Genomic DNA, 20,739 nt, shown 5'->3' on the forward strand with positions numbered 1-20,739 from the left:
TGGTTAGACATTCAACGGTTCATGCATACTTAAATTCATATGTAAAACTTAAGATAGTTTCATAAATTCAATCATGATACCATGTGCAAATTAAGAACATAGGGTAGTAATAGCAATGCCAACCTGTTTGTAATCGAATTGTAACCTTGAATTGGCTGATCGGATCGAATTGAGCGGAAGTGACCTTGCCGCCGCCGGCTTTTCCCTCAGGGCTTCCTTTAGGGTTTTCCGTCTGTGAGCGCTAGGGTTTGCTTGCTAGAGTTCTCCCCTCTCCTTTTTCGTTCCTTTTCATTACTGAAGTGCTGGTATTTATAATGCCCTTTTTCATGACCTAATGGGCTCAGAACGAAGCCCGAAATTTTTTGTTGTCTGTCAGCTTCGCTAGGCGAGCTGGTAGCGAACGTTTGCTTCGCTAGGCGAGCGTGTAGCGAACGTTCGCTAGGCGAGCGTGTAGCGAACGTACCGTTCGCTAGGCGAGCGTGTAACGAACAGGCCAGTTTGGGCCATTTTCTGGATTGGGCCATTCGTGAGCTGGGCCTTTGTCCCTTTAAGATTAGTGCCATAAAAATGAGTCAGAGTGCCTTGACAAATGTCTTGAAATATTAATGGGCAAATTTTGGGGTATGACAGTTTATTACTGCCATAACTCAGCAGGTATTCCAGTCAGCTTATCAAGATGATAACTGACCTGGCATATAGCCTTCTGTTTGAATGTCAATCAGAAAGCTGTAACATTCATCAGAGACAGTGCATACTGAATGATAAGTAAGTTAACTTTAGTTCAGTATTTATTTAAGTCTGTTCTCTTTAAGGATAACAAACCTGGCTGAAGGATCATAGTGAAACTGTCAAACTGGATGTTCTGACAGTTGATACTGAAGGCTGATACTGAAGTAGAGACTAGTTGGTCTTTTACAGTATTGCAAACTTAGCACAGCACGTGTCCAGGAACATAACAGACTCAGCATATGTTCTGGATGTCGAACTGAATGTTGTGACATTCACTCCCAACAGCAGGTGCTAAAGTGTAGGATGATTGGTTTTTCTGGTTCAGTATTTTTCTCAGGCTATTCTTCAGGGATTCAATAGCTTAGAGAAAAACCAGGAAACCAACTACCAACCTACAATTAACGAACCTAACAAATAACCTAGTTGTTAGCAATCTAATAAGTGGAAATTAGATTGACGTGTTCAACCTTTAATTCAGGAAATACAAGTAAAAGATATACACACTGGAACAATGTAACAGATGATGTCCTCAAACAACAGTAAGACATCATGCTGATAACTGTGGAAGAAAACAACAGAAGTGAGTGCTAGGTTTGATTTCTGTTGAGTCTTTCGTCCTGATGCACAGAACCAGGTGTTCATACATTCTAGGGTGACATAGAATGAGATGTCGTGACATCTGTGAACTTGTGCATATTAGTACAGTGGGTAATAACTATCTTGCTGTATTAGTTACAATGTTAGATCAGATGTCATGACGTGGAGTAGAACATCTGAATTCTGACTACACCAGAATTTCAAGGTTCAATCTTGGTATGACCAACTAAATCTGATTGAAGAAAAGCATTTGATGTGTGTCTGCCATGGTCAGTTGCACCAAAGACGCAACAAACAGGCTTTTGATAAGAAAGTTCTTCCTCGTGAGTATCGCGCAGGAGAACTCGTGCTCAAGAGACATTCTGCTATTCACTCAGATCCTAGGGGAAAATGGACTCCCAACTATGAAGGACCTTTTGTCATCAAGAAGACCTTCTCAGGTGGAACCCTAATCCTCACCACCATGGATGGGGAAGATTTGTCGTCGCCAGTGAATTCCGACATAGTCAAAAAATATTATGCCTAAAAAGAAATGATGATAAAAGCCCGCTAGATTGCCTTTCATAGGATCAATCTAGGCAAAAATGGATATCCCGATGGACCAAAAAATGAATTGTCCATGCAAAAGTTAGGGATCAAACAAAAGATATAAAGTTCGCTAAGTTGAAAACCCGAAAGGCGACTTATGAAAAAATGAGCATCCTGGTGGACGAAAAAATAGAAAATGTCCAGGAAAAAGTAAGGGATAAAGGCATTTAACTATGTTCCTTGAGCCTACCTTACTACAGCTAGATCTCCGACGGCCGAAGATCGATCCAATCATCGTCAATCGAAGCGAAGTATTGGGATTCAGATCCTATAGTGGATGACAACTGATGTTGTAATCAATAGAAAAATAAAAAAAATATTGATTTCCATTTCTTTCTTTTTTCAATTTTTGCAATTTCCTCTTTAAGGATTTATGTATCCTTGTACGCATTATATGTACAAATTTTTATAATCAATAAAATTCATGTTTTTATCAATTGCTTTTCATTTCTCCTGGATATTGTTTGCGAAATAACTGATTTATTTTGATCACATAATGCTATAAAATTAGGGGAATAATAAAATATACACTACAATAAAACCTTATGCAATGCTTTAACCTCCTGAACAATCTTAAAAGATGATCGGTAGTTGAAAGTTTTACTTAATATCTGGAAATGGCTTGATCACTTCCCGGTTAGATCATATATATTTGTGCTTTCTAGAAGGACCATGTGAAACCCCCAACAGTGGTGGTAATACCCAGCATTCTCATTGATAACTGTTTCTTTGGTATAGTCAGTGACGAGTCGAAGTTTTTGCTATGCCAGAAACCCTACCTTGTGAATAACATCCATATGACCTCGTGAAATATTCATACATCATGAGAATAAATCATACATTACATGCATAATACATATCATATTCATCATTTATGTCCCGGGGAAGTATCGATAAATCCCATCAGGTAAACCTATAAAAGTCAAACTGCCATCCCTATGTTTCATATGACCGTTCTCAACGGGAGGATTTTTGGATACTTTGATATTTAATCCACTTCTACCTCGAATAACCAAAAAGCTATTGTTATTCATGCATTTAGGTTTAATAAGATTAAATAGGGACAACTGTTGTACCCTTAAATTTGCCTTCCCCTTTTCATCCTTTTCATTCAACCTTGATTTGGGAATCATCAGTATACATACATGCCTCATTAATGTACATCATTCATTCATTAAGACTTGATAATTGATCATTATAAATTAAAGGCTCTTGGCTTGCAAGCTAGGGTTTGTGTGGAGATCAAAGCTCAAAGATATGACATTGGCTATTCATCTGATCATAGGGGATGTGAAACCCTAGTTTGCTTGGTCTTTGAGGCATGGAATCAAGAAAACTTCATCATGGCACTCCTCAGGGCTTTCAAACCTTAATTTATTGATGATTTGGATTTGGGGCCATATGAATGTTCTAGGGGTCTTGTCTTGGTTATCTAAACCCTAACTTGGGACTCATATATTGGAGATTTGCTTGTGAAGCATCTTGTTTCATTCAAAGGCCTTATTTGAGGTGTATGACTCATGGAAATCTTAATTAGGAAATTTGGTCCTAATATGCCTTGTGGCTTGACTGTCCATCTAGAGATAGTGGAAACCACAATTCATTGGGGAAGGATGTTGAGTAGCATGTCATGCACCATTCATTCTCAAATTTGCGTATCCCATATGGTGGAGGTTTCATCTCATTCATGATTCAAGCCTCCACATATGCATCATAGTCAACATCCTCTAGGCCATTGATTTAGATCTCTTGATGTTTTCATTAGCATAGGCTCATTGTTCCTTGATTCATAACCTATGATTGCAATCTAACATTAATCTCATTATCCATTTGATTGTGTTCCATGAGGACATTATGAGTCTTTGATCCCTAATTCATCCATATGTCCTGATTCACTTCATTCATGTGACTCAAATGACCAGAGACGATTGGCTTATCCAAGTTTGATTCCACTTTTGATTTATTCATTGATACTTAACAATTGAACATTAGTCATTGTGTCATAAACCATGTCTTGTTTACACGTGTACATTTTCAAAACCCATAGTTGACTTTGATCAACTGTTGACTTTTTGGTCAAACAAGTTGACCAAAGTCAACCATCCATTTATAAACCCATTTGATTTGATATCATTCATGTTTGGTTCAAGTTTCACATGTTTAGTTTAGCAAGCATCAAAATTCATACCAATTTCACTTCTTCCATTCATGTGGTACATTCAAACCAAATTCAATTCTTATAAGTCATTCAACACATGGTATTCATTCACGAAAGTTCATCTTTACTCCATCAAACTTTCCATTTCTTTTCATTCAATTTTCAATATTCATGTACATAAAATCCATGGCCTTACATTGCATATTACAAAGAGCAAATCAAAAGAAGCAATTACAAATTAACATAGCATGTTTTAACTCCTAATATCCTAATTCATGGACCATTTCTTCAAGTCCAAGCAATTCTTGGAACATCCATATTCCAATTAAGTCATGGCCAAGGCTCCTTCAAGCTATTACGTTCCAAACAGTATGGCACAAATTGAAGATCCATGGGCCTGCAAAATAAGTCCACCACAATCACTATTTGACCATTCAAACCAAGGAAAAAGAGAATTTCTACACAAATTAATATCCTGCATAACATTTGACAGTAAGAAGTATATCCGTGCAAGCCTGTTTTTTTACTACTAAGCACCCTGCATAAATATTTACATAATTAGAATTTCAACAAAAAATCCATTTTACTGCTAAGCTTGATGCAGAACAAGTCAGGAAATACAATCAACTCAAAATCGATTTTATAACTCTCATGGTTAACTAACCTAAAACAGAAACAACAAATTAATTCCAAATTCACGGTTACTACAATTCATTACAGTTTGAGTTCCTAACCATATTTGCAATTTACAACTAACATGTGAATTTCAGAGTAATTTCATATGCATTTCTAACCAAATTGAGAGGACCTGGTTCTATAAATAAGCACTCCTCTTCATTCATTTATCATCGATTTCATTCTGCAGCAATCAGAAATCTCATAAACTCTTCACCCTGATATCTCTCAAATTCTCTCATTCATCTCTCACGTACGCAAAGAGAAGAAGAAGACTCACACAGTGGAGAAGGAGAAAGAGGACGGAGAAGCGAATAAGTGTTACCTGTGAAACCGTTTACGACGTCGGAACCGTGTCAGATTCCGGTACGTAATCTGTAAACACTTTCGATGCGTTTTTCTTTCTAAATGAGTTCTCCTCTTTCGTTCGACTCTACCGTGCTTGAGCTTCCACGTGTTTTCATGGCTGTTGAATTCGAAATGGAGATGACATAGTTTGCAGAGATCGATTATGAGTTTCAGAGGCTTCCATGGCACCTTGAGGTTGCGGAGCAATTACCGTGATGGCGTTGGCATGAAGGATGATTTAGATACGTGACAAGAATGCGTTTAGAGGTTTGATTGCAAGGTGAAAGGGTGTTTAGAGGAATCGGTTGAAGGTTGGAGGTTGAGAGGCGACGATGGCGCGTAGCTGAAGACATGAAGTTCATTATGGATTTTGGATGCTAGCTTTGCATTTCACTAATTTAGGGAATTCGGACCGGGCCTTTCACCGCTTCAGGCCCAACGTATTATTTTCTGCACCTCCCTTGTTAATATCTGGTTGGGCCCAACTTCATTGGGCCTGCGCCGGCTTTGTAACTCGCACCCCCATGCGCGCCTTGTTGAGATATTCTGGGCTTCACATTTGGAGCCCAGTTCATTTCGGTCCTTCACACCCTGAACAGGGCATGTACCTCCCTCTTCCAATAAGTGCCCGTTGCACTTTGTTTAGCCTTTTTTCATTTTTGTTAATCACTTTTAGTTAATTAATTGACCTTATTATAGTATATCTAGGATTTTAGATTAATTGCAAATTTGGTGTTGATTTGATTTAGAATTAGTTAGTTTTTTAGAATTAGAATTCAATAATTAATTGATTTTAGAATTTAATTAGGTTATAACTATAATTAAATTAGAAGTTAATGGTTAATAGAAATTTTAGAATTTAATTAGGTTAGAATTTAGAATTTTAGAACTAATTAGGAACTTTAGATAATTAGGATAATTAGTTTTTAAGTAGATTTTAATTTATAAATTATTTCCTAATTAATCATCCATGTAAATTGACTTTATTAACCTTAGGGTTTAGTCATAGAATATCATGTTCCCTTAGATTAGGGTTTGGTTTATATTAAATGGTCACTTTTAATCAATTGTTTTCATGTGATATTTGGTAATTGATAATTAATTTGATCTTAATCTTAGCATGATCCCTTAGTTAGGGTTTGTACATCTTTTAATCTCTAAATTAGGTTGTGCATGATTAACCATAATTCTCAATTTAATTCAATCCCTTTGATTCAAGTTGATCAAAAGAAATTTTGATTAACTAAATCCTTTGATTCATGTATAATCCCACAGTCTATTCAAGTGATCAAAAGTCCATTGATCACTTGATAAGACTATTTTTCTATACGTTATGGATCTCAAGGCCTCAAGTTCAGTCTTTCATGCAGGGCATCCCAGGAAAATCAAGCTGTGGATTATACAAGGCATATCAAAGGTGTTTCTTCAAGAGCTTGTCAATCAAGATTAAAATTGTGTGACATGAGCCTTAAGAAATAGGGAATGAATGAGAGTGGAGATTCCATTAACTCATTCTGAATATATTTGGGTACGAGATGAATGACCTAGTTGCTCAAGGTATTCGCCTTTATTCGTAGACTTTAGTGAAATTTGTCAAATGATTGATAAGGTCTTCATCATCATAAGGAGCAACAAGGATTCTTCGTCAGCAATTTGAAAGTTATGATGAGAATCATATGCCATGAGCATTAAGTAACAAAGAATGATGAGAGTGGAGAATTCCTATCCTTGTCTAGGGTATCCTTGGGTACGAGACGAATGACCCAGTTGGTCAAGGTATTCGCCTTTGTTCATAGATTTTAGTGCAATTCGAATCAAATGATTGATAAGGTCTTCATCGTCATGAGGAGTGGCACGAATTCTTCTTCAACAATTTGAAAGTTATGATGAGAACCACATGCCACGAGCCTTAAGTAGTAAAGAATGAATGAGAGTGGAGAATTTTATTAACTCATTTTGAATATCTTTAGGTACATGACGAATGACCCAATTTCTCATTGTATTCACCTTTACTCATAGGCTTTAGTTTGGTTCATGTCCAATGACTGCCAAGTCTTCCTCATCTTCCATTATCATATCTCTTGCCTTAGTCTCTTGCTATTTTTGTTTCAGTCCTAGTAGGCTGAACTATGAAAGCTCTTACTTTTTCATTGCACGATGAGAATACGTAGGAACGAGGATTCAGATTCTCCGCAAGCTACCTTATTTATTAATCCTACCTTATGCAATGATTCTTAATTCTTCATCAATAAATGCCATCTTTTTGATATCAAGTACATTTTTCTTTGGATTCCATACTTATCCTTTTAGGACGATTTAATTGGAGCCCACCTTGTGAACCAAGAAATGTTTGGCTGTTAAACCAAACAATTTATTCTTTCTTTTTTTGGCCAATAATCTTGTTTACTCTTTGGTTCAGAGTTTATTCCTTAATGGATCAAATATACCATTCTTCTTTGATTTCAAATTGTTTGTTCCCTACAATGATATAATATTCCTTGTACCAAACATCATATTCCTTGTGGGTTTCATGCATATCCTTTTAGGACGATTTAATCGGAGTCTATCTTGTGAACCAAGAGATGTTTGGCTGTTAAACCTAACAATTCATTCCTTCCTTTTGGCTATTATGCCTGTTTACTCTTAGGTTCGAAGTTCATTTATCTTTGTGGGGTCCCATGCTACCATTCTGGTGGTACAAGTCACTCTTTTCATAATTTCCAATCTCTCCTTCTCGTTGTTTTCTTAGTTGAATGCTCTGACTTTCTCATTGCACAACGAGAATACGTAGGCACAAGGATACGAATCCTTGATGAGCACAATCCTAATTGTTCATTCTTCTGCCTTAGGGAACCATCCATATCTTTCATGAACCATTATCTACCTTCGATCATTAAACCATTCACCTCAGTGACATATTATTTCTTTGAAACCAAATATCACTTATATATATATATATATATATATATATATATATATATATATATATATATATATATATATATATATATATATATATATATATATATATATATATATATATCCTTTTAGGATGATTTAATCAGCAATCCATGTTTGTACCAAGAGTTGTTTGGGTGTTAAATTCCTTATTGCACTATAAGGATACGTAGGCATGAGTGCCCTAATCCTCTCCGAGCACTTTATATGTTTCTCTTCTTTTCCCTTTATCCTTTTGCGAGTAATCTTTAGACAACACCCATTTGAGCATAGAACCAAAAAAAAATCCTATTGAGTACAAGAATGTTATGGGTGTTAATACCTTCCCCTTGCATAACCAACTTCCTTACCCAGATTTCTCTTTACCCTGGGTTTAATCGATGTTTTCCCTTTCCTTCGAGAATAAATAAAGTTTGATGGAGACTCTGTTGTATGTTCGAGCGTGCGATACATTCGGGTATATTTCCGCTAGCTTCAGTGTCCTGTCTTGATATTGTCGTCATATTGCGGTAACAATTTTAAAATTTTGCGGTAACAATTTTGTTGTTCCTTTCCCTGGCGTTTTTTATTTTTGTCATTTGATATGCAGGAATCCATTACGACTTGCAATTTTGCAGTAAAATTTGTTATTCCTTTCCCTGGTATTTCTGATTTTTGTCATATTGATATGCAGGAATCAATGTCGCGCAAATCCTACAACATTATTGATATCAATGATTCGAAGGAGACATGGCGTCTTGTTGTTCGTATTCTTGATTTATGGAGCATGGTTAATAGCAAGGGTATATAACATATTGAAATGATTGGAATGGATGCAAAGGTCTGATGCATTATAGTTGATTTTTGACGTTTGTTTTTCCTTTTTTTTATTATACTCATTCGTTACTAACAAAACATGTTATATTATACTATTTCAATTTCAGGGTGATCGAATTCAGATTTTGATTCTATGTGACCACACCGCAAAGTGGAAAAACTTTTCAAAGAATATATGACTTGCGTAATAAATAATGGTAACGTGTATGACAATGAATTTCAATGGAAGGTTTGCGATCACATGAAGAAGTTTGTTTTCCTAAGTGGTACAATTGTGAAGCCCATTGATGTAATATCCCATATACCCTTAAGTGCTCCAAACATTGTCAATTGAGACCGATAGAGTAACTAGTGAACTCATATTGACTTAACTAATATTATTTGGAACTGACCATTATTAAAAAGTACAAGAGGAGACATTTTGTTAACATTAATAATTGGTCAATTGGTACTAGAAGATAAAATATCATTTGATATATTTTGTATCACTATTTAATATTATATATATATATATATATATATATATATATATATATATATATATATATATATATATATATATATATATATATATATATATATATATATATATATATATATAATTTATATGTTATGTATATAATGTGTGGTGGAGGATTAAAGGAGAAGAAGAGATAAGAATAAGAAGTGAGAAAGAGAGTTATCAGAAAATGAAGAGAAAAGAAGAAAAACAAGAAATAAAAAGAAGAAGAAAATGTGAGGGAAGAAGAAAGAGGAAGAGACGAGCTTGGGAGGAAAAGAAGAAAAGCCACGGATGATCATATCATCTTCATCATCATTCTTTATTTTCTTCACCAAACTTCATCATATTCTTCACGGCGAGGTGAGTTCTTAGATAGCTTTAGCAATTGGGGGGAGAATTCATGTTGGAAAAGTTAGGGTTTTATGTTGTTGTTGTTATTGTTACATGCTTATGAAGATGAGTGAGGTAACCTAAGTAATAACTTAGAAAGAATAACTTAGGTCATTAAATAGTTTATATAGGGATGCTTAGATGTGATTGTAGTATGGTGTGTACAACGGACAAGTAGTCACGTAAATTAATGAACATGCTTTGTATGGAGCATGTGTGATTATATGTGATGAATGAATCATGCTATGATGCCATGAGACTTGATATGACATCATGAGAATTGGTAACAAGATCACCTAGTGATTGATGAGAGCAATCACGAGTATTGTAGCACCTCAAATTTGCACCTCCCATTTGTATATACATTTCATTTTTTAGGTCATTAATATTGCATTCACATTGCATAGTCCATTACATCTCATCAGTCAAGACTGGTCAGGAGATTCAACTGTGCAAGAGAGCAAGAGCATTTTCCATGAGATGAAAGCCCTATGGTGGTTCCAATGAGCTTACATGACCCAAGGATCATTTTGAAGCAACTTGGCCAAGTGTTGAAGGCCCAGAGCCCACAGTGCATGTCCAAGTCATCTAAGGCCCATAAAAGTCAACTGCAAAGTCAACTGTGGATTTGGAGGTGGGAAGTGATTAGAGATACTTCATTCATGTTCAAACAAGTCTCATTTGACATTTTAAACACTCACATTGAAGAATTTGAAGTCAAGTCAAAAATTTCCCAAAATAGAAAGTGACCCATAATTTGAAATTTCCAAAAATGGAAAGGTTTTGGACCAACTTCAACTCAGTTTTACATCATCAAGAAAAGCTTCAAATGAAATTTTGTCCAACATGAAAGTTGAAGATCTTTCTCTCCCATTTCCAAAAAGTCCAAGATCATGGATTTATAATGTGTGGTTGAGAAGTTATGATCAAGTCTTGACAAAGGGTGCTTGAAATTTCAATTGAGCATGACTTGTGAGCCAAGACTCCAATTTTGGTGGTTCTTTTTGCATTTTGTTCCTCATGACATGCACTTTCCAAATATCTCATTACATGGCATGAAATTCCTTTGCATGATCATATGCTCATGCATGATATTTTTGAAGGGAAAGTTATCAAAATCAATTTGGGTGATCATATGCATGAAATACCAATTCCAAAGTGTGCATGGGCCTTTTTTGAGTGGATTTGGGCCAGCATAGTGCACTGTTCACGCATGCATCTCATGCATGAGGTGAAAACACAAATTTGTGCACACACCTTGTAACTTGTTAATCCCAATTAGTTTTTGGCTTAAGCATGATTTCAGATTCATCAACAAGGCATATATAATCATAATCACAACTGCATTGATCATTAACAACACTTTCAGATCTAGATCTTGGAATTGATCAAATTTTTCTCTCAAAAAGAACTTCCAATTTTCACACACAAAGACCATTTCTCTTGTTAAATTCATGATCATGAAGTGTTTCTGAGGAAGATTGAACGTGAATTTGGAGGAGTTCGTGCCATACTCAACCATACATGAAGCTTGAAGCATTAATGGAATTTTCAAATTCAACTGGATTCACACGTGTTTGAGCTTCAATCTCTCCATCAATCATCTCAACAAGCATTGTAGAGGAGCTTTGGACCATTGCTGAGCCTTGTAGCACGTGTTTCCAACTTGCTGTTCTTCAAGAGGTCAAGTTTCGATCTCACTTATTCTCAAATTCATTGTCATATTTGTGTAGATCTTGTGTTGGTGATCATTCTGGTAGAAAAATCAAGTGAAATGGTGCATTATTCATGAAGTTATGTGTGTTTGAAATTTTGATGTCAATTTTTATTTTCTTCGATCTGAACAATATATGATGTTTTAGCATGATTTGTTGTTTGATCTTTGATGTACATGAAACAAGGATTCGAATGGCATTAAAATTTTTGGATTCTGGAATTTTCTGGAATTTGTATGAAGTTCATCTTCATCTTCATCTTCAACCTCATGAAGAAGATGAAGATCATGAGGTTTTTCCAGATTAGCTACGAATTTCTGGAATTAGTTACGAATTCTTCATCATTAGCTACGAATTTCTGGAATTTTGCCAGGCTTAGGGTTTTCCAGTGAAACGGTGTCGTTTCACTTGAGCGCGCATTTTTCAAATTTGGCCAGGGATCGATTCTGGCCGAGCGCGTTTTATTCAATTGGTCACATTTTCACTCCATTATTTCATGCTATGTTCATTTTTAAACTTCAAATTTTATGCCAACTTCATAAAATCATATAAAATTGAAAAATCATCCAATTCAATCCCAATTTTTTGCAAGATGCTCCTTGTTTTGTCTAGTTTTTTATGATCATGAATTGGAAAGTTGTGCATGGCTGGAAATTAATTTGCTCTAGGTTGATTGAACACATGTACATTTGTGACCTTGCCTTACTCTTTCTATCATGAAATGCTTGTTTTTAACCCAATGGACTTGAAATTTTACATTCTAATTCTAGACACATTGATGGACATTTTGGCTTTGGTTTGACATTTTTCTCATTCACCATTTCTGTTTTATGCTTATGTTAACATGGTGTGACAATTTGTGTCACACCTTTTGATGTTCAACTTGTGCAATTTGATTTCCATGCCAAATGACCTCTAATGCTTCTGATTTTTTGCATGATGAATGTTTTGGATGTGTTGAATGTTCATGAATTTTTCCAGAATTATTTGAATCATTTCTGTTTTAATTGAGAATTTTCATTCATGATGATCATTTGGATGCCTTGAATTGGTCATTGACTTCTCTTGCTTATTACATGAACTTGCATGATGATTTTGATTTGGTCCTTTTTAGGACTTGTTCTTGATTGATTAAATAGAATTCGTGTTGAGTTTGAGGTTCTGTTTTGGATTTTTGATCCTCTTTTGACCCTAGGCTTTGACCTAGTGGTTTGTTACTTACCATTTGAGTTGGGATTTCAGGTTCAAGTATACATTTCCATGGTTGATGTTGCTCCTTCATTTGAGCTTGATCATATGTTGTTGTTGGCTAACATTTGCTTGTTTTGTAGGCTTTGAGAACAACTCACTTGTGTTTGCTCATTGTGCACATTGGATTTGTCTGTCTGTCTAATATTGACTGTTGAGTGTTTGTCTGGATTTTGTACTGATTGGTTTAGATGTTTCCACAGGTACCTAAGTTGCTTCAAGTTCATTTGAACTTTGCTTTGCTATTGCTTGTGGGTTGGCATACCACTGAGGTATAATTCCTTGATCTTCATGTAGTCTGGAAGACCTGTCATGTTACTTTGGCAGGTACCTGTCTGAAGCCCTCCTTAAGAGGCAATGCTTGTGTTTGTTTAATTTTGTGCCAAGCAGGTAAAGACCTCTTAAGAGGCAATTGGCAGATAAAAGGGATGTGCAATCCATCCCCTGCTATTCAGTTGTGTCATTCACTTTGCTCACACACCATGTGTTGATGCATCTTGAGTAAGAACCCAAGATCTTGTTGTGTCAGTCATCTGTGGAGAAGAGTTCCCTCATTCTGAACTCCCACACTTTCCATTTGAGTCAAGCTCTCCCAGGCCAGGGATAAGAGCTGTGAGGTCTAACCCTCACTTCCCATTTCATCTGCTTCACCCTAACTCTCAATGTTAGGGTTAAGAGCTAAAAACACCCCATTCCAGTTGGCTTGTTTCTGCAGCCTAGCCTTGTATGAGCCCAATTGTTTGCATATAGTGTGTGTGCTTGCTTTATTGTGCTTGTTTGTTTGATTGTGCTGTTTAGGATAGCTTGCTTCCTGTGCAAGTTAGGATAGAAACCTCAACCTAGGACCATTGCGGATTACATGATAACTATTAGGCTCGAGTCAGTCTCCCTTCTAGTTTGTCATTTCCCAGTCTCTGGTTAGGATAGAAGTTCTTTCCCTGTCTAGGGGAACTACGTCGCCCTGATCCTCATACCAGATGAGGTACGTAGGCAGGAGATGAGCTGATCTTTCCGGGCAACCTTTTGCTTTTTCAACCCTTTGTGTTGTGTTGGAGTCTGACGTAAGTCCAACGATTGGCAGTTGGTTTCCTGGGTCTGGTTTGAGTTGTGTTGGAGTCTGACATAAGTCCAGCGATTGGCAGTTGGTTTCCTGTGTGTGTTTGTTGGTTCAGAGTCTGATGTAAGTCCAGCGATTGGCATTCGGTTTCCGTGTTTGCCTGTGTGTGTGGAGTCTGACGTAAGTCCAGCGATTGGCAGTCGGTTTCCTGTTTGTGTTTTGTTTGGCGTGCGTTAGCCGAGCTACGAGTGCTCTGATTCTTTCTCTGGTTAGAGAAGATACGTATGCATAGGATGCGACATCCTAGCGAGCACGTTTTCCCCTGTCTCGAACTACGTCGACTCTGATGTCTGTGCTTGACAGACTACGTAGGCCCAGGATGCGATATCCTGTCGAGTCCTTTTCTTCCGTCTTTCCTGTGTCTCCTTCCAGTGTGCGTGCAGTTTGTGAGCAGTTTTTAGCGACCTTTCTTTTATTCTTTCTGAGCGTGGATCCCGTTGAGTACGACGGATGCGTAGGGGTGCTAATACCTTCCCTTCGCATAACCGACTCCCGATCCCATCTCTCTCTGGTCGCGAGACCATGTCTTTTCCAGGTTTACTTCGAGCGTTTCCTTTCCCTCTTTTGGGATAAATAACGCACGGTGGCGGCTCTGTTGTTTCGTTTTCCCGCCGGTTTTCCGCGTAATGTGACAGCTGGCGACTCTGCTGGGGAAATGAAGAGAAGTTGACCTCTTGCTGGTCCATCTTCCCTAAGCGAGTCACTCCTGGCGCTCTTTAGGATAGGGTTTGGTTGCTTTTACTGTTTCATTTATTGCATTTATTTGTTTATGTTTGCATTTATGGTTGCATTTATGTTTGCATTTATGTTTGCATGCATCATATTTTCATCTGTGCTGGTTGTGTGTTTGTCTCTCTGTGGGGTGGGAGTTACAAGAGGTAAAAGGCCCAATACCCAGGCTATGAGTGAACTCTAGGATACCTAGGAATAGAGTGATTCATGGGAAGCGGGTGGTATTGCGCCACTTAGCGGAACATGGTATCATGAGCAGTTCAGATTCTGATGGGGTATTATCGGTACATACATCGGGTGTGTACAGGATGATATTCTTGAAAGGGTTGTTTATCCTGCGTTTCTCTTGACCTTACCCTGGCCTAGATGACACTCGTGAGTGGGGAGGGAATGAATCATTACAGATACAATTGGTGACTATTGATCAGTTGGTGACTATTGATCTGTTGGTGACTCTTGGCTCCTGTTGGTGACTTGGTTCAGAGATATATGGGTTCCAGATGACTTTGGGTCTCAGATGACTTTGTGGTAGAATTCAAGCCGAAGCTTTGAACCTGTGCTCCGTAGTACACAGCCAACCAGTCGTGTTTGCATCATTTGCATAATAGCATGTTTATTTTCGAAAAAAATAATGCAAAAAAAAAGAGAAATGAAAAAAGAAAAGAAAAAAGCTAATCTCCTCATGCATATCATTTCTCAGGTTCATTCAGGAGTCTGTTCACTGTGAGAGATGACAACCATTCCAGAGTTGAAGAGGAAGACGTGCACCTACAGTTTTCACCGTGAGCCATTGACGTCTTTGATAGAGTTGAGCAACTTTGTGACCGACGGTAATCAGAAGGTGTTTGTTGATCAGTATGGGGATTTGTTGACACTGTTGAAGATGGTGGTAGATCCAGTACCGTTGCAGACTCTTCTACAGTTCTATGACCCAGAGCTCCATTGTTTCACCTTCCAGGATTATCAGTTAGCGCCCACTCTTGAGGAGTACTCCATTCTGATGAATGTCCCGATCAGATATCAGGTTCCCTTCTTAGATGTGCCAAAGGAGGTTGATTTCAGAGTCATTGCCAGAGCTCTTCATTTGAGTATCAAAGAAGTGAGTGACAATTGGAAGTCAAGTGGGGATGTTGTGGGTTTGCCTTTGAAGTACCTGGTGAGGATGGCTAAAGAAGAAGCAAAGAAGGGAAATTGGGAAGCTTTTCATGCCCAGTTAGCTATCATGATCTATGGAGTTGTGTTGTTCCCGAGTACGCCTAACTTTGTGGACTTTGTTGCTATCACTATTTTCCTTGGAGGAAACCCAGTTCCTACTTTGTTAGCTGACACTTACTATGCTATACACAGCAGGCATGGTAAGGGTGGAGCTATCAGATGCTGTCTCCCTTTATTGCTCAGGTGGTTCTTGTCTCTTCTGCCAACCAGTGGACCTTTTGTGGATACTCAGAGCACTCACAAGTGGACTCAGAGGATTATGTCTCTTACATCCTATGATATCAGGTGGCAATCTTACCGGATGGATGTGCGTAATGTCATCATGAGTTGTGGAGAGTTTCGTAATGTGCCACTCATAGGGACTAAGGGTTGCATCAATTACAACCCGGTTCTTTCTCTTCGCCAGTTGGGGTTTGTTATGAATGGAAGACCACTAGATGTTGAGATAGATGAGAGTGTGTATTTTGAGAAGCGGAGTGACCCGACTAGATTGGAGCAAGTGGGAAGAGCTTGGAAGAACATCGGTGTCAAGGATGGAGCTGTGCTAGGGAAGAAGTTTGCCATTGCTATGCCTGATTACATTGATTGGGTCAAGAAGAGAGTTGAGACTTTGTTGTTACCCTATGATAGGATGGAGTCATTGCAAGAGCAACCACCTTTGATCCTTGCTGAGAGTGTGCCTGCTGAGCACTACAAGCAAGCCTTAATGGAGAATCGTCGGTTGAAAGAGAAGGAACAGGATACCCAGATGGAGCTTTATAAAGCCAAAACTGATAAGTTGAACCTGGCTCATCAACTCAAAAGCATGCAAGGTGAGGATGCTAGCAGATTGAAGAGCAAGAAGAGGTCTTATGAGGAGATAGAGACATTGTTGAATGAAGAACACCGCGAGTGCTTGAGGTTGCAGAAAGCTGAAGCTAATTATCAGAAGAAGATACGAGACTTTGAAAAGCAGCTCAGAGACAAAGACATCCAATTGAAGAAGGAGGTAGACTTGAGACATGCATCAGAGAGCCGACTTGGAGGAGAAGTTGTGGAGCTCAGAAGACAACTGAAGGAGAAGCTCACTCCTCTGCCAGAGTGTTCAGAATGTGACCTGTTGATAGACCAGTGCCAGTATCTGAAGACTCTCATTCCAGGAGGATGTCTTTCTTAGCTTGTATCTGTTGTTTATGTTGAGAATCACCTCCAGGATTGTTGGATGGGATTCATTGTTGTACTTTGGTCATTGGGATCTTTGTTTGAATATTGTTGTATGATCCTTGTTGTTCATGTCTATAGACGAGATTGTTGATGTTTCGCCTTGTGCTCATTATCCTATGTAGGATGCTTCTTTGTGGTTTATTGCAGGTTGCCATTTCTTGAAAGATGAATTAGGCTCTTGAATGACTAAGAAATGAACATATCATGTGCATTATACGCATCATAAACATCATACACATATCATTCTGCATTACAGGTGTTCTTGAACGAGGCTTCTCACTCTGGTTCCTGTTTTAGGCAGGATTGCTGATCAACATCCGCACCGCATTGCTACGAGGTTGAATCAACAGAGCAATATGGATCAAGTGCAAGCAGAGTTGGCTGAGATGAGGGCTAACATGGCCCAATTCATGACCATGATGCAAGGGGTCGTTCAAGGGCAAGAGGAGCTGCGTGCCTTAGCCCAGAGACAGGAAGCTGTGATTCCACCTACCAGCCGTGCTTCGCCAGTGGGTGTTCTTGTGAATGATAATGCTGCTGCTTCCACCGTCCCCGTCAATGATTATGCTGTGGGGGATGAATTGAGGGGTATTCGGATCAATGGACAGCCTCTTGCTGCAAAGACTGTTAATGCCAGAGTGACCCATGCTCCCGTGCGCCATCCTGCTCCGCTGGTTGACAGGCAGGAGGATATGTTTACCTTGCTCAATGATGAAGACGAGGTTGGAAGGGTTGAAGAGAGGGACAGAAAGGTCGATGCCTTAGTTGAGAAGATCAGAGCCATGGAGTGTCAGAACTCTCTGGGGTTTGATGTGACAAATATGGGCTTGGTTGATGGATTGAGGATCCCTTACAAGTTCAAGGCGCCTTCCTTTGACAAATACAACGGTACTTCTTGTCCTCGCACCCATGTGCAGGCCTATTACAGGAAAATCTCCGCCTACACAGACGACGAGAAAATGTGGATGTACTTTTTCCAGGACAGCTTGTCTGGAGCTTCCTTGGACTGGTACATGGAGTTGAAAAGAGAATCTATCAGAAGTTGGAGGGATCTGGGTGAAGCCTTTTTGAGGCAATATAAGCATAATATGGACATGGCTCCGAGCCGAACTCAGTTACAGAGCTTATGTCAAAAGTCTGGAGAAAGTTTCAAGGAGTACGCCCAGAGATGGCGGGAATTAGCTGCAAGGGTGCAACCTCCTATGCTGGAAAGGGAGTTGACAGATATGTTCATTGGGACTTTACAAGGAGTGTTTATGGACCGGATGGGGAGTTGCCCTTTCGGTAGTTTCTCTGATGTAGTGATTTGTGGGGAGAGAACCGAGAGCCTCATTAAAGCAGGAAAGATTCAGGATGCTGGTTCTTCATCTTCGAAGAAGCCATTTTCTGGGGCACCTCGCAGGAAGGAAGGTGAAACTAATGCCGTGCACAACAAAGAGGACCACCACCACCACCACAACAACAACAACAACGTCCGTTTCAGCCGAGACAGAGAATGCCAGATCGTCGTTTCGACCCGTTGCCAATGACATATGCTGAGTTGCTGCCCGAATTGCTCAGATTGGGGTTTGTTGAATTGCGTACAATGGCTCCGTTGACAAAGATACCTGCTGGGTATGATGCCAACGTTCGTTGTGACTTCCATTCTGGTGCACCAGGGCACCATATTGAGAATTGTCGGGCTTTTCATCATAAGGTCCAGGACTTGATTGACGCCAAAACAATCAATTTTGCTCCTGTTCCGAATGTTGTGAACAACCCTATGCCTCAACATGGTGCTCATAGAGTGAATAATGTGGAAGATAAGGAGGCCTTGGATTTGGTAGTTGATGTTGAAGAGATTCAGACGTCCCTGTTGGTTGTGAAAGAGCGTTTGTTGAATGGAGGAGTGTTCCCGGGCTGTGATAAGGGTTGTGCAGATTGTGCAGATTTAGAGAATGGTTGTATACAATTGAAGAATGGTATCCAGGGTCTGATTGATGAGGGCTGTTTGCAGTTTGCTAGGGCCGTGAAAGATAATGGGATGGTGTCAACCGTCACCATTTATTTCAAACCATCTGAGGGTTCTGGACATGGCCAGAGAACTGTTAATGCACAAGTGACCGTTGGTACTCCTGTTACCATATCCGCTCCAGTAATTGTCAGTGCTCCCACTACTATTGCTGTGTCTGGAAGAAGGGCTGTTGAGAATAGTAGGGCCGTGCCGTGGAAGTATGGTAATGCTTACCGCAACAACAGAAGGGCTGAAAGTCAGATCAGGCCAGTTAATCAAACTCCAGTGACGATTGGTTTGCCAAGTAGAGCTCCAGTGACTGCTGGTCCGGTTGTGGAAAATGTAGGGGGACCAGGAGGTTTCACAAGAAGCGGTCGTTTGTTTGCACCGCAGCCTTTGAGATACAACAATGCTGAGGCTCTCGCCAAGGCTAAGGGTAAGCAAGCAGTGGTTGAAGAGGAACCTGTTCAGAAGGAGGCGCCTGAGGGTTCGTTTGAGAAAGATGTGGAGGAGTTTATGAAGATTATAAAGAAGAGTGACTACAAGATTGTAGATCAGCTGAATCAAACTCCGTCCAAGATTTCCATACTCTCATTGTTATTGTGCTCTGAGGCACACCGTAATGCTTTGCTGAAAATGTTGAATCTGGCTTACGTGCCTCATGAGATCTCTGTCAACCAATTGGAGGGGGTCATTGCTAATGTGAGCACGAGGCATGGTTTGGGGTTTACAGATTTGGATCTGACACCTGAAGGTCGCAACCATAACAAGGCCCTGCATATCACTATGGAGTGTAAGGGTGCAGTGTTGTCTCATGTGCTGGTGGATACAGGATCTTCATTGAATGTGTTGCCCAAGAAGATTCTGAGTAAGATTGATGTTGAAGGGGTTGTCCTCACTCCAAGCGATCTCATTGTTCGTGCTTTTGACGGATCCAAACGGTCTGTTTTTGGTGAAGTCACGTTGCCAGTGAAGATTGGCCCGGAGGTATTTGATATTATCTTATATGTGATGGATATCCAACCAGCATATAGTTGCTTATTGGGACGTCCCTGGATACATGGGGCTGGGGCAGTTTCGTCAACTCTCCATCAAAAGCTGAAGTATGTCTGGAACGGTCAGATTGTGACCGTGTGCGGCGAGGAGAACATTCTTGTGAGTCATTTATCCTCTTTAAAGTATGTGGAGGTGGATGGCGAGATCCATGAGACTCTGTGCCAGGCTTTTGAGACCGTTGCCATTGAGAGGGTGGTTTTTGCTGAGCAGAAGAAGCCAAGTGGCTCAATTGCATCCTACAAACAGGCTGTGGAGGTTGTCAACTCGGGCAATGCAGAAGGCTGGGGCAAGATGGTGGACCTGCCCGTCAAAGAAGACAAGTTCGGTATTGGTTATCAACCTCTGCAGGCGGACAGGGTGAGCAGAAAGGGCAGAGTACCTTCACCAGCGCTGGGCTGATGAGTCATGGCGACTTCTTTGCAGCCAGTAGTGAAGACGGAGACAGTGATTGTGATCTGAACAACTGGGTTCGCCCGTGTGCTCCAGGGGAGTCGATCAACAACTGGACGGCTGAAGAAGTGGTCCAAGTTACTCTTCAAACAGAGTAATTTTCTTTTGTTTTTCATTTTGCACAAAACCCTACGTTCTGCCCAAGGCGTAGTGGTTCATTATAGGGCCTCATCATGTTTTTCAATGATATCATTAATAAAGGACGTTTTGCAAATAATTTTGTGATCCTTGTCTTTCTGTTTCATTTTC

General features: G+C 39.4%; 1 long non-coding RNA gene across 1 annotated transcript; it reads right to left on the bottom strand.

Annotated features, from left to right (window-relative positions):
• Positions 1–4,195: 4,195 nt before the first annotated feature.
• Positions 4,196–5,450, bottom strand: LOC127107074 (uncharacterized). Its single transcript, XR_007795626.1, has 2 exons — positions 5,073–5,450; positions 4,196–4,469 (listed from the first exon to the last, which is right to left on the bottom strand). It is a non-coding gene; the product is annotated as an uncharacterized LOC127107074 (long non-coding RNA).
• Positions 5,451–20,739: the final 15,289 nt, after the last annotated feature.

This window comes from Lathyrus oleraceus, chromosome 7 (genome assembly GCF_024323335.1).
Source record: "Lathyrus oleraceus cultivar Zhongwan6 chromosome 7, CAAS_Psat_ZW6_1.0, whole genome shotgun sequence".
Lineage (NCBI taxonomy): Eukaryota > Viridiplantae > Streptophyta > Magnoliopsida > Fabales > Fabaceae > Lathyrus > Lathyrus oleraceus.